We start from the raw sequence: 15,567 nt of genomic DNA, 5'->3' as shown, positions 1-15,567 counted from the left end.
CAATTGGCACCCCACCCACACTTTAAATTTTTAATTAAATGAACTTAAGATTATGGAACTAGAATAGAAAATTCAGTGGTACTTGTGTATTTTTCAGAACACACTCAATAAGGGAAGTTAGGTTCTTTCGTGACACAAACTACGATGCAGGTACATTTTATGAGAAAATCCGGTTTCATAGCCACAAAGACAGAACTTAATTTAGTTTGCTACGCGTAGTGATAGAAGACAGTGTCTGAACATGGATTTTGAAATGTAGATTTGCGATTTGCCAAAGACTGAAAAAGAGGCAATTATATTTTTCCAGGATAAGGGGTTGTTGCCCACAACAAAACAGTGCGTCAATGGACACAACATGACTTTATACTCTTACGAGAAGGAACATTTTTGGAAGTGTAACAATAGGCCATGTTTGAAAAAAGTCAATTTGCGTGTAAATACGTGGTTTGCTGACAGTAGAATACCATTTATTACTGCATTTCGTTTAATTTATTGCCGGGTTACGAATTGACAAATGCGTTAAGTAAAGGCAATGACAAAAGTAAGGTAGAAGGAAGCCCTCTTTTTAACGCAATTCTTAACAACATCTCTGCGTTCTGGGTACATAATTCTAAGTTGTAATTTCACAATTTTCCTATTAAAGTATTATATTTTCATCATATTTTGTGACTTATTGAGTGCGTTCTGAATAATAAACAAGTACCGCAAATTTGTCTGTTGACGGTTTTTCTGTTGCGCAGAAAACATGCACACTTCACAGAGGTAGTTATTCCAATCGACAACCGTTTGTTTAGAAATGCTTAGCTCTTGTTGACACCATACCTTTTTATCTGTAGTTGGAATATAAAATGGAATTAAGCAAAGTTATGAAGCTGAAAACAATTTTGTTGTACTTCGATTAAGCAGAAGATCTATTTTGCAAGGTTTCACTTTTATAGCACACATATTTTTAAAGGTCATCAAAGGTCAGGGCCCTCTAGAGGGAGAAGGAGTGGAGGTAGTTGCTTCAAAACACCTTCCCGGGACATACTTTAGTCTGTAGATTCATCCCTGAAAGTTTCATTTTCCTAACCTAAACCCTTTCCGAGATAGCAAGAAGTCAATTAACTAACTCCCCGCATTTAGTCGGACGCCTCTAAGATTTAATTAAACATTTAAAAAAGTGCATTAGGACGGAGTGTCTTTTACCTTTTGTTATTAAAGAGGCTAAACTTCTTTGTTTGGTTAATTACTTAGAAACCAGTTTTAGCCTATTTAATCATCCCATAAAACGCCCACAGGTGTACATTTCGCCTGTTTTCTGGCTTGATGATGTATTTGTAGATTGCCTCCAGTACTCTAAAATACGATAGACGACCAATGATGTAGTCTCCGTTGTGTTTTCCCATTCAGTTGTAAACCAGAGTTTGAGATTTGATTTTATTATGTTTGACTTGGACTAAATTGGTGATTTTCAAGTGAGTAATTCATCTTTAAATTTGGATAAGCTGAGAACAATGGCGCACTTGCTGGTTTAGAAGTTTGGGTTTAAGCCTATTTATATGTTATAGCGCCAAGGCTGTTCTTCAACTAAGTAGAACCTGTTTCTCTGACTAATCCTAATGAAATATCAAAAACGGTAAATGTTTGGTTTTGTTCCAGGTGCTCCAAAGTGCGTATTACTGCATATAGCAAGATTCTGATGATCACATATTGTTTCTTTGTCATTATTAGAGAAGGGCATCCATTTTTTAGCTTTCAAAAATCCCCCTCCAACGAAACTAAAAATGCGGTAAAGTGGGCTTGCTTACAGGTAATGTGATCTATGAGCAAGCCCACTTTACGCATTTTTAGTTTGCCCCATGGAGGAGGAGGGTCAACCAGAAATGGATGTGCTTCTAAAACTAGCAATTCTAAGTGCTATGGAAACTATGCTGCTTCGCAGTATAGTTTCCAGTTTAGACAGCTGGTGACGAAACCAAAGCTTTACCCTTGTCCAAAAACATTACCCCCCCCCCTAATGTGCAAATATATAGCCAAAATTATATATCTCCCATCTAATCTATATCTTGTCTTTGTTTGTCTCACGCTAAGCTGAAAGAAACTAACGAAGAAACCGGTTCTACAGTGCGTCAATGGATGAAGAACTTAACATAACCGCTATGACATAGCCTACAAGTACCAAAGTTTGATATAAGTGACTTGGGATAGAGCTTAAATAGGCTAGCCGACGTATTTAGGCCTATCGTTGCTTGCGTTAGGCTAGGCTAATAAACAAATCAGATAGAAAAATATAGCCTTGGGTTTTATTTGATTTTCCATTCCATGCTGTTTCCAAATATAGGCTAGTGATCACTGCTGCTGCAATTGCGTCACCCCCCCCCCCACCAATGTCTGGATGTAAGCCTGCCTAGAAGTTCACTGATATCAGAGGGGAGGGAGGGTACTGGATTGCAATTATAACTGGAAGTGACTTATAATACTTTAGAATTTTGTAGAATTTTAAATTATTTGGATAAGCGACTAACCTAGTTCATTAGCTAAAATATAAATAGTAGGCTAACGCTATTTATGTAAATAGCCTAATAGTACCCAAAAAGCTTGATAAGAAATTTTGGGAATTAATACTTCAAAAGAATTATCTATTTATGCTGATTCCACATATATAGTATTCATTAAGTTTATAGTTACCCATCAAAAGCTAAGGGCCTAAGGAAAATTTGTCTGATCTTCGTAAAAGGGTGAAACACCCGAAACAATCAAGCGATCTTATCGGAAATTAAATAAAAACAATATTTTTTAACTGAAAGTAAGGAGCGATATTAAAACTTAAAACGAACCGAAATTACTCCGTATAAGGAAGGGACTGCTCCCTCCTCAACGCCCCGCTCTTTACGCTAAAGTTTGACTCTTTCTCTCAACTCTACTTTTTAAAACAGTAAAAAACTTTTGCGTAAAGAGCGGGGCGTTGAGGAGGGAGCAGCCTCTTTCATATACGAAGTTATTTCTGTTCGTTTTAAGTTTTAATGTCGCTCCTTACTTTCAGTAAAAAAAAACTTGTTTTTTTTTATTTAATTTTGAACGTTTTTGAATTAATGCATGTTTTGACTTTGGCTCTCCGCATATGAATAATTAAAACAAAATTTGCATTTTTTTTTTGGCTGAATGGCTTTCTCATGGTTTTGATCGAATGATTTTGAGAAAAGAAGGAGCAGGGGAGGAGGCTTAGTTGCCCTCCTATTTTTTGGTTACTTAAAAAGACAACTAGAACTTTTAATTTTTTACAAACATTTTTATTAATACAAATATACGTAACTTACGAATTAACTTATGTTACGAACTTCTGTATTCACCTGTTTTTATTAAGTATATAAGGGGGGTTCACCCCCTCGTCAGTACCTCGCTCTTTACACCAAAGCTAAAATTTTGTCCCAATTCCTTAATAATGATCCCTGAATCACAAAGACTGTAGAATGAATAGTTGAAATTACTAAAAATACTTTAACGTAAAGAGCGGGGTATTAGGAGGAGGTGAACCCCTCATATGCGTAATAATTTTGCCCTCCAATTTTTTTAGTCACTTAAAAAGGGCACTGGAACTTTCCATTTCCGTTAGAATGAGCCCTCTCGCGACGTTCCAGGACCACTGAGTCGATACGATCACCCTTGAATAAAAACAACAAAAAAACACAAAAAAACAACAAACAAATAAACACCCATCCGTGATCTGCCTTCTGGAAAAAAAAATACAAATTTCCACATTTTTATAGATAGGACCTTGAAACTTCTTCAGTAGAGTTCTCTGATATGCTGGTGTGATTTTTGTTAAGATTCTTAGACTTTTAAGGGGTGTTTTCCCCTATTTTCTAAAATTAGGCATTCTGTTTTTAGGGTTTTGGTTACTATTGAGCCGGGTCACTCCTTACTACAGTTCGTTGCCACGAACTGTTTGAAAATCACTAATCAGCCCGTAAATTTCTAGATTATTGAAGAAAGTCAATAAAAAATTGCGAAAATCGAGTGATTTTTTTCACCGGGTGGCAACCCTGATTGGGACGTAATTGCAACACCAGAAATTTATTATATTTGGACAAACTGAGGTTTTGTTTCAATACGATGATCTAGAGGGACGGTGGTGGGAGGGGGGAATGACATCGTCCGTGAGTGCTGGAAACTAGCTACGCCTCTACTCTTTCTTATATGTTTAAACGAAATTGCGCAAGTATTGTTTGTGTCAAGTTTCTTGAAAAAACATTAATAATTTCAGCAAGCTATTAAAAACCTTCCCAAACATTAATTTTGGCGTAATAATTTTCATAATAAGAGCTGAACTTGCAGTTTTGTGGGCTTTTGAGTATCCTGGAAAGTCCTGGGTTTGGCATGAAATAAATGTCGAAAAACTTTATATTTCAAAACGGGTCATTCTATGATCTTCTTTGAACATGGATAATTAAAATGAAAATATAATATTGTAAAAACTTTTAATTAAGACTGAATATTGGGAATCTTTAGCCTAATCCATATGCTAATGAAAGTCTGAATATTTTAGTTTCACATCCAGAAGCATTTACCAACAGAAAAGAAATTTGCTTAAACAGTTAAAACATACCAGAGCACAACATAAAAGATGATACAGGCAGTGATGTCAGTTGGGGAGGGGTAGGGGTCCCTTGGATTTTTTCTTCCTCTAGATTTTGAAAAATACGCTTTTGGTGGTGTTTTTCTATTTTCACTGGGAAAAAATGACAAATTTCCTTCGTCCCCTAGAAATTAGAAATAAATTTTGCCCTTCAAAAACACAAACTTTGGTTTACCAAAAAAAAACCCAAAAGCATCTGATTAACTTTTTTTTCTGATAAAACAATAACTGTAGTTATAAATGGGATTGCATTTCATTTTCTTGATTCTAATACTGTGGTTGAGTTTTCCTCTTCTTTTTATATTATTTTCTAGTACGTGCGTGTATGGTACCTGTTTAATCTAGTCGTTTCTCGGTTAATAAAATCGCTTCTTATGTGTTACAGCAACATCACTCAAGAGTTACGCTGTGTAAAACTCGAAAACTAACCGGTTTCATCTGTCTGTATTAAGGGACAATTAGCTTACGCTCAGTGGAAAGTAAGTGGCGGGTGATAAAATACATTAGGCCTATAGAATTTGGGCTATATATTTGCTCATTAGGGCGGTATGGGGGTAAAGTATTTGGACAGCGTGAAGTTAGAAAACAAGTTTTACTTCATAATATGCAGAATAATTGTAGTTAACGCACTTTGCATGCAGACCCGCTATACTTTATCCCTCCCCCTTAATGTGCAAATATATAGCCCAAATTTGTTTCGAAAGTATTATATTTTCATCTTGTTATAGTTTTTTTTTTTCATTTGGATTAACCTTCTCTTGATTAATCACTTCGTGGGTGTTGTTGCTATAACAGATAAGAACCGAAAAATCAAGGAGGCACACTCGTGCCTCTATAAAGAGGCGACACACGACAATGTTAAGCGATCTTCGGTTCCAGTGGTCGCAGACGGATGGGGAGGGATGCATTTCGTAGCCCGAGCTCCAACTAAGAAACCTGCAAAATTTCATCCCCCTCCAACTTTTTCTTCATGGGGAAAATCTGGCCGAAAGTTTCGACCTGTCAACCCAAGCCCCCCTTTAACGTTGTCCGATCGGGCTGAAATTCACAAGTTAAGGTTCCCTAGGGCCCAGGAGCTTATCCGCGAAATTTCAGCTTGATCCGATAACTCCTTCCCTGTTTTCCAGAAACCACGCATAGCCACTTAAAATTCATTTACTTTCTTTTTCGCCACGCCTACAGGTCACATCCGACATCGGATCTGGGTGTACGAAGACTCATTCGATGCGGAATTCTCCGAGTAAGTGCCCATGAAAGTTTCGTAGGAAAATCTTAACCCCCCGAAAGTTTCGACCCTCCAAAACCCCCCCCCCCCCCCCCCACCCCTTTTAACGTTGTCCGATCGGGCTGAAATTCACAAGTTAAGGTCCCCTACGGCCCAGGAGCTTATCCGCGAAATTTCAGCTTGATCCGATAACTCCTTCCCTGTTTTCCAGAAACCACCCATTAGCTATTTAAATTAACGGATTTCTCTCCATAAGAGCCCATGTTAATTTGAAATTTTTAAAAGCTATTGAGAAGTTATATTTACACACATGCAAGTTATTAGCTCAGCTGGTAGAGCGTGAGACTTTTAATCCTCTGGTCAAGGGTTCAAGTCCCTTACGGGCGATTTTTTTTCATAACATCAAAAAAATTTTGATAACACCTGGACAGCTTATCATTTGAGAGATAACAGAATATTAGCTTCTTATGAGCAAAAGAAACATTTCGGTCATTCTATCTATTTTTTTTCTATTTTATACAATGATTTAAAAGCGGGGGTGGGTTCCTCTCCTAATTCCTGTACGAGGAGTACAGGAACTATTAAATTACATCCACCATGGATTGTAGAAAAACGTACAGAATTAATATGAAAAAAAATTAAACCTGTACAAAAGAGTCTTTAAAAGCGGGGGGTTTGCCTCTCCTAATAGTCTTCTTATAGTCCTAATAGTCTAATAGTCCCATGTTAATTTTTGAAATTCTTAAAAGTTACGAATATCAACATTCAAGTACATCAAAATAATCAGCTCGGCACGGCGAGAATGACTGCAAGCATCATAAAAATCCAGCTCCATTCCAGAAAATTTTTTGATAACACCTGGACAGCTTATCATTTGAGAGATAACAGAATATTAGCTTCTTATGAGCAAAAGAAACATTTCGGTCATTCTATCTATTTTTTTTCTATTTTATACAATGATTTAAAAGCGGGGGGGGGGCGGCAGCCACCCAAGCTCCTCTCCTAATTCCTGTACGAGGAGTACAGGAATTATTAAATTACATCCACCATGGATTGTAGAAAAACGTACAGAAATAATATGAAAAAAACTCCGTTTTCTTAAAGAGTTAAAGAGGCTGCGTCCCAAAGTCGAACCTTAAAACGTACAGTAATTAGAAGAGGCAGTTGGGGGGCTGCCGCCCCCCAAACCCCCAGCTTTTAAAGACTCTTTTGTACAGGTTTTTTGTTTTTTTGCTAACCCCCAGCTCTTGGCTTCGGAAAGGCCCTCTTTTAATTAACAAAAAATTGAAATGAATGAATAATGGAATAACTTCGAAAAATGTTAAACACAAGAGGACAGGAGAACCATTGCGCCGAAACTAGTAATTAGTAACAATGAAGTCCCCCCCCCAAAAAAAAACCTGTACAAAAGAGTCTTTAAAAGCTGGGGGTTTGGGGGGCGGCAGCCCCCCAACTGCCTCTTCTAACTCCTGTACGTTTTAAGGTTCGACTTTGGGACGCAGCCTCTTTAACTCTTTAAGAAAACGAAGTTTTTTTCATATTATTTACCAGTAAGGCATGAACCTTTTGTGGCAAAATGTTGCAAAACACTTTTTCATTGGCCACAGTCGAAAAAAAAAATTCTTATAGCCCCTCCAGAGCCAAATTCCACATGTACTTTGCTGAACGTGACCTACCCCATGAAAAATGTTTGGATAAAAAATTTTTTGCAGTAATAAACTACTGTCAAAAGAAAATCATTAGCATAAGCACTCTTATAGACCAGTAATTTTGAATCATTAATCAAGACCATACTCAAGCTGAGACTCGTAGGCTACTGTAAAAAAAAAAAAAAAAAAAAACAAACCTATAGAGCACGTTCAGGATATTTTTATTTTCCTTGTGTATTTTCTTTGAGCTGTTTTTTTAACAATATATATAGATGTTATATATAGATATATGTACAATATAATAAGGAGCGATATTAAAACTTAAAACGAACAGAAATTACTCCGTATATGAAAGGGACCGTTCCCTCCTTACCGCCCCGCTCTTTACACTAAAGTTTGACTCTTTCTCTCAACTCTACTTTTCAAAAACAATAAGAAACCTTTAGCGTAAATAGAGGGGTGTTGAGGAGGGAACTGTCCCTTTCGTATACGGAGTAATTTCTGTTCGTTTTAAGTTTTAATATCGTTCCTTAATGTCAGTTAAAAAAACTTTTTTTTTAATTTAATTTCTGAACGTCTTTGAATTAATGCATGTTTTGATTTTGGTTCTCCGCACATGAATAATTAAAACGAAATTTGCATATTAATTTATTTTTATGGCTAAATGGTTACCTCATAGTCTTGATCGGAAGATTTTGAGAAAAAAGGAGCGGGGAGTAGGCCTAATTACCCTTCAATTTTTTGGTTATTTAAAAAGGCAACTAGAACTTTTAATTCTTTACGAACGCTTTTATTAGTAAAAATATACGTAGCTTACGAATTAACTTACGTAACGAACTTCTATGTTCGTATGTGTTTTTACGTATATAAGGGGGTTCATCCCCTCGTCAATACCTCGCTCTTTACACTAAAGCTTAAATTTTGTCCCAATTCCTTAAGAATGACTGCTGACTCACAAAGGCCGTAGAATAAATAGTTCAAATTAATAAAATTACTTTAGCGTAAAGAGCGAGGTATTAGGAGGAGGTGAACTCCTCATATGCGTAGTAGTTTCTGTTCATTTTAAGTTTTAATGGTGCTTCTTACTTTCAGTTGAAAAAAAAACTTTTTCATATTCTATTTCTCATTGTTCTTTAAAAAAAATGCTAAAAAAAATCCTGCGCCTCCTTCATGAAATTTTTTTCCCCATGACAAGTTCCTCCATGGAAACCCCCTCCCCTCAACCAAAAAATCCCCAGAAAGCGTATGTACACTTCCCAATAACCATTACTATATGTAAACACTGGCCAAATTTGTAACTTACGGCCCCTCCGATGGGGATTTTGGGGGTGTAAATCGTCTTCAAAGAAATAGTTATTAGGTTTTTCGACTATGTTGAATAAAATGGCTATCTAGGAACCTTGATCCGGTGACTTTGGGAAAAGATGAGCGTGGGAGGGGGCCTAGGTGCCCTCCAATTTTTTTGGTCACTTATAAAGGGCACTAGAAATTTTAATTTCCGTTAGAATGAGCCCTCTCACGACATTCTAGGACTACTGGGTCGATACGATCACCCCTGAAAAAAAAAAAAAACAACAAAAAAAACAAACAAATAAACACGCACCCGTGATCTGTCTTGTGACAAAAAATGGAAAATTCTACATTTTTGTAGATAGGAGCTTGAAACTTCTACTGTAGAGTTCTCCGATATACTGAATCTGATGGTGTTAAGATCCTATGACTTTTAAGGGGTGTTTCCCCCTATTTTCTTAAATAAGGCAAATTTTCTGAGGCTCGTGACTTTCAATGGGTAAGTCTAAACTTAATGAAACTTATATATTTAAAATCAACATTAAAATGCGATTCTTTTGATGTAGCTATTGTTATAAAAATTCCGTTTTTTAGAGTTTAGGTTACTATTGAGCCGGGTCGCTCCTTACTACAGTTCGTTACCACGAACTGTCTGATATATATATGTATATATATATATTTAAATTGACGAATTGAGTAAAGACTAATAACTAAATACGCCGAATTATTAATACACCTCTACCACCTCTACTAGGTACGGATCTGAGGAGGGGTCGTAAAGGTGACCTCCCCTCAGCCAGAAAATATTACCTTGTACATCCGTGTTTCTTTTTAAATATTTTCCCTAAATATTCTTTTTAACAATGAATAAATTTGTTAAAACATAAAACAGTATTAGTAGCCCAATTATATACTTAAAAAATTTTGACCTATTCCGCCTTTCAAGTACCCCTTCCCAAACGTGCAACTGGTAATTTTACTCTAATAATAAGTGTCTGACCCTCTGTTTCTGAGAAAATCACAATAAAGAAGCTTGAAAAAAAATGCCAAGAAACGCCAAACGCTAGATGGTATTGATGATTTTTTATCGACGCTAGTGCCCGTCTCAAATTTTACGAGTTGAAACTCAAAACCTCTTTTTTTTGTAATATTAAGTGACTAAAATTACAGCTCATAACTCTCACAGGCTCAAAAATCTTATTGTTGGCCATGTCTAAGAGACGTTAGGCATTAGTTTTACCTCTCAAAAAGACGACCAGGTAAACAAAGGGTAGTCGGTTAACAGATTGCCGAAGATTGTCCTTTTCGGCCAACCGTCTAGGGGTAAACGGAAAATAGGTTGTCTTCGGTTGGGGTGTGAGCAAGTCGCAAGGAAAGTTTTGAGGGAAATGGGAACTTCCTGGGAGGGTATAAATATATACGCAAATTTGATGGCAGGCCGTTAAGCCTCTACAAATATAAATTCCACTATAAAGAGGGATGCTTTGAAAAGATTGGGATGGAGGAGGAGCATGCGTAGCTGTGTTGGCCTCAGACGACTTGGTGCTGCTGTGAGATGTTAGTACTAGTAGTAGTTTGGTTCACGGACTAGTTCGGGAAATGGTACTGGGAACGACTCTCGTTATAGGATAATAAACCAATACTTGACAAATTGAACAAATGGAGTGGAATAGAACAAATAGAAAATGATTCTGAATTTGAACAAATTGACAAAATGCCACAATAATAGAATTTTGGGAAATATGTAGGCTACGAGATTCCATAACTAACATAATGACCAGGTGAACACACTACTTGAAGTTCTTTCCAGATGTAATAATCGGTTCATCTGCAAATGCCCCACCCCTGCCATGGATGATCCCATATATAGCCAAAAGAATATGTGATAGCTAGAAGAACGTACAAAAACAATGGAGTTATTTTTGGTACTTTTGTCTCACAGTCACCGCACTCAAGATCTTGTATCGCGAACGTGAGACAACAACCGGTTTTCATGGTCTTTATATCAGACAATATTAACTTCGGCTCGGTGGAAAACTGCACTGTAGCTATTACATATTTAGTTGGAATTTTGGTTAGGTTAGTTTGGGTTACGTATTCAATATAATATGGTCTTGCCCCCCCCCTTTCATAATTCTTTGTTGTAGTTTTTATAATTTTGTTGATAAGGTATCATAGGTTCATCGTATTTTGTTTTATTTAATTAGCATTAACCAAACTTCACCTCTTGTAAGAACTTTAGTGTGGTGGCTATAAGACACAAGTAATTTATTTGTATGATATGCAGGATGTTCCTATTAACCAGATTATACTGTTTCCTCCCATTATCATGCACTTTTCAAAAAATTTCAAATAATATTTTTGTAAATTACGAACTCAATCGCTTACACACAAACATGAAGACTGACAAGAGAACCGGTTTAATGTAGAAGCTTGGTTGTAACGTACCTATGACTAGATTGATGTAATTGAGAATTTATTATTAGAGCTATTTTTCGGCAATCAGGAGGGGGGGTGTATTTTCAAGTTAATTGATTGGAGTATTTGGAAAGAGCGTAAAAAAAGAAACAATTAATGGGTTCACACTGTCCTTATGTCAGCAATGGAATCGCATATATATGCTTACACAGAATTTGTATTTTTTCTGAGAAAGACAGTCAGGGAGAGGTCTTATGTACCCAGTAGTCTAAAATATCAGAAGAAGGCTTGGTACTTGTTGGCAATCCAGAACACATCCAAGAATTACGCTGTGTAAGATCTGAAAAAACTGGTTTGCCTTCCTGGAATCGGTTGGGATGTGCTTATTTGAGTGAGAAAAACTACGATGTAGTCAAATTTTAATTAAATATCTAATATATAGACTGCCGGGGGTTAATTTAGGTATTTAATATAATGCGTTTTACGTGACCTGCTTTCCATAATTCTTTGTCGTAGTTTCCATAGTTTTGTTTGTAAATAATTATATTATCATCATATTTTGATAAATTTCATTATGATTGGCCTATATTCGTCTCAACATAGTGATACTTTTGGGAACTCTGAAGGCCTGTTGTTGTTGTTGTTGTTTTTTTTTTATTATTAGGAATCTTGCCTTTGTAGTTTATCTAGTTTTTAAGTTGTATATTTTAAATAAATACTAAATCATAATCTTATCATGAGCCGAATAAGGTCGCGCAAAATACTAATCTATAGTTCCCATAGCAATATCATATATTGAATAATTTTCTCTCCTCTTCCCAAAAAAAGCAACACAAAATAAATACTAAAATAAAAAAAAACTTGAATTACTCACCTTTTTAACCATATAATTAATCTATTTGCAAGCCTGAAAGATTCCCCTTTTAAAGTAGCCCTCAAGAGTTTCAGCCTCGAAAAAATTACTTAACCTGCTAGTAGTGCAAGTACTTCTCAAGTTAACTTTAATTAACTTCATTTCTTCATTTCCCACCCTCTTTAATTTGGATCAGACTTGAAAATAGTGGTGCAATTTCGTCAAAATCCTGGTGGGAGGGGCAAAGTTGGAGCCAATTTTTATCGGACGATTTTGGGGAAAAGGGGCGTAAGAGGGGTCTAGTTGACCTCCAAGGTTTCGATTACTTAAACATGGAACTAGAACTTTTAATTTTCGTTCGATTAAGCCCTCTCCCGATTTTCTAGAACTATCAGTTCGACACGATCACCAAAAGGAAAAAAAAGTTAACACGCATCTGTGGTCTTTCTTCTGGAAAAAAAACAACAACAAACAAACAAAATTCTAGATTTTAGCAGATAGGAACCTGAAATCGGGCAAATTTTCAGAGGCTCGTGACGCTTGGGTAATACTAAACTTAACGAATCTTATATATCTTGAATCAGCATTAAATCAAGTAATATGGTATATTTATTGGTATTATATTTCCATTTTTTAGAGTTTTGGTTACTATTGAGCCGCGTCGCTCCAGAAAATGTAGAGGAACAGTTTGTTTTAAAGTCGGTCTAGATTGGTTGCTCCGCATTTTTATCCAGTGCATGCATGAGCATCAACAGACGAGATTATTTGGTCTCCTTTGTTGGATTAATGGATTAATATAGTTGGCATGAGAAAATAAATAAAATAAACCAAAGGAATCGAAGCAGATTTTTCAGTGTGGAATTTTAAGATAATACACTCTTATTAGAAGGTATATTTGGATGAAAAGTCGACCTAGTAACGGCAAAAAGATAAAGCTTGTTTTAGTAGACTGTATTCGTGTTTGAGTTACGAAAAATATGTCAAAACAAAGTCTCGTTTCAAGATAAGGCACAAAACGACTCATTTTTGCATTATTGATTGCAATTTGTACTAGGGCTGATAGAACATTTCCTGTGAAAATTTTAATACTGAGGACACCTTTTTAGTCGTAATGAAATAATTTCTTTTCAACTGAAAGTAAGGAATAACATTGAAGCTTAAAATGAGCTTAAAATGAACATAAGCTATTCTGTATGCGAGGGGGAATGCCCTCTCCCCAATCAGTCGCTCGTTACACTGACGTTTTAACTCTTTAAAAAATTCTTAGCTAATTAAATGACCTTTGTGTTTCAATAGTCTTTCTTAAAAAAAATGGAGAACAAAATTCAAAGTTAGCGTAAAGAGAAAGGGATTGAGGAGGGGGGCATACTCCCTTATCTTCGGAATAATTTTGTTCGTTTTATTCTTCAATGTTGCTCCTTACTTTCAGTTGGAAAAAAATATATTTTCTATTTCTGATAGGTTTTCCATCTTTCCTTCGTGTAAAATTTTCTCTCCCAAGGGAAATTCTCCCCGTGGGAAATCCCCCTCCCCCAGGTAAAATAACTAATACTACATGTAAACAATCGGCAAATAATATAAGTTATTACCCTTTCCCCCGGTCTCGGGGGTCATATAATCCCCAGAAGAATAGTTATTGGATCTTTGAACTATGCTGAACCAAATGACTATTTTAAAATCTTAGTCGGATGTCAAAGGGGAAAATGAATTCGTCGAACGAGTCTTCCTCCCAATCTTCCAGGCCCATTGGTTCAATACGATCTCCCATAAAAATAAAGATTCTATATTTTCGTAGATGGGAGCTTGAACCATTTAAAGTTGGGTTCTCTGATATGCTGAATCTGATGGTGTTATTTATATTAAGATCGCCTTATTTTTTGATCCAGTCCAAGAAAACAAAATATTCAATTGAATATCTGGCTAGGATCAGTCTCAAAGTTAAATTGACCTGTTCTTTCAACCTCTAGGGTGGCTAATTAATTCAATGATTGCTGTGTAAACTTGATACAAAAAGGAGAAAATTAAACTAGGTCAGAACGTTTAACGCTCACAGGTTAGTTACCCAGGTCAGAAGTATTAATCGCGTGACTGACATTCACTCACCCTTGTTCAGCTGTCTTCATTTTGACAGTGGTTTTCCGGTTTTTATGGCACTTGGTATTAACCAAGTGACATATAGCGATCGAAAGTCTGTCGGTCGGTCTGTCTGTCCCGGTTTTGCTAGTTTAGGCACTTCCAGAGAAGCTAGGACGATTAAATTTGTCAGGCGTATCAGGGGCCGGACCAGATTAAATTAGAAATAGTCGTTTCCCCGATTCAACCATCTGGGTGGTGTGGGGGACGATTAGTTCGGAAAAATTTGAAAAATGAAGTATTTTTAACTTATCAACGGGTGATCAGATCTTAATGAAATTAAATATTTAGATTGATATTGTGTCTCAGAGCTCTTATTTTAAATACTGATCGGATCCGGTGACATTGGGGGGGGGCTTGAAATCTTGGAAAACGCTCAGACTGGATGGATTGTGATGAAACTTAGTGAGAAAAATAAATACAAGTCCTAGATACGTGATTGACATAACCGGAACGGATCTGCTCTCTTTGGGGGAGTTGGGGGGAGGGTTAATTCTGAAAATTAGAAAAAAGAGGTATTTTTAACTTACGAAGAAGTGATCGGATCTTAATTAAATTTCATATTTAGAAGAACCTCGTAACTCAGACCTCTTGTTTTAAATCCCGACCGGATCCAGTGTTATTGGGGGGAGTTGGGGGAGGGAAGGGCGTGGAAATCTTGGAAAACGCTTAAAGCGGAATGATCAGGATGAAACTTATTGGGAAGAATAAGCACAAGTCCAAGATACAGATTGACATAACCGGATTGGATCCGCTCTCTTTGGAGGAGTTGAGAGTGGGGATTCATTCGAAAAAATTCAAAAAAAAGAAGCTGTTTTCAACTTACGAACGGGTGATCAAATCTTAATGGAATTTGATATTTAGAAGGATCTTGTGCTTTTGAGCTTTAATTTTAAATCCCAACCAGATCCAGTGATACTGGAGAGTTGAAGGGGGAAACCGGAAATCTTGGAAAACGTGAAAATTAAGGTATATTTATCTTACGAATGGGTGACCGGATCTTAATGAAACTGGATTTCGTCGGATCCGGGGACATAGGAAATTGGAAGGGGGAAACAGAAATCTTGGAAAACACTTAGAGTAGAGAGATCGAGATGAAACTTGATGGGAAGGATAAGCACAAGGTCCAGATACGTGATTTACGTAATTGGAATGGATCCGCTCTCTTTGGGGGAGTTGGGGGGATTTCCATTTCTTTTTCGAGTTTGGTGCTTCTGGGCGTCCTAGGATGATGAAAATTGGTAGGCGTGTCAGGGACCTGCACAAATTGACTTGATAACAGTCGTTTCCCCGATCCGACCATCTGGGAGGCTGGAAGGAGAGGAAAAATTAAAAGAAATTAGAGGTATTTTTAACTTACAAACGAGTTATCGGATCTTAA

The 15,567-nt window shown here is 36.6% G+C and overlaps 1 protein-coding gene across 1 annotated transcript in view; it reads left to right on the top strand.

Moving 5' to 3' along the window:
* Positions 1 to 1,328: 1,328 nt before the first annotated feature.
* The window catches only part of LOC136033893 (ataxin-1-like), a 55,721-nt gene continuing 41,482 nt past the window's right edge, over positions 1,329 to 15,567 (top strand). The window contains exon 1 of the mRNA XM_065714880.1: positions 1,329 to 1,457. The gene's annotated coding sequence lies outside the window, so the exon portion shown is untranslated. The remainder of the gene's footprint in view (positions 1,458 to 15,567) is intronic.

This window comes from Artemia franciscana, chromosome 12, assembly GCF_032884065.1.
Source record: "Artemia franciscana chromosome 12, ASM3288406v1, whole genome shotgun sequence".
Taxonomy (NCBI): domain Eukaryota; kingdom Metazoa; phylum Arthropoda; class Branchiopoda; order Anostraca; family Artemiidae; genus Artemia; species Artemia franciscana.
The sequence above is the reverse complement of the archived record's forward strand: the minus strand, read 5'-3'. Positions and strand labels throughout refer to the sequence as shown.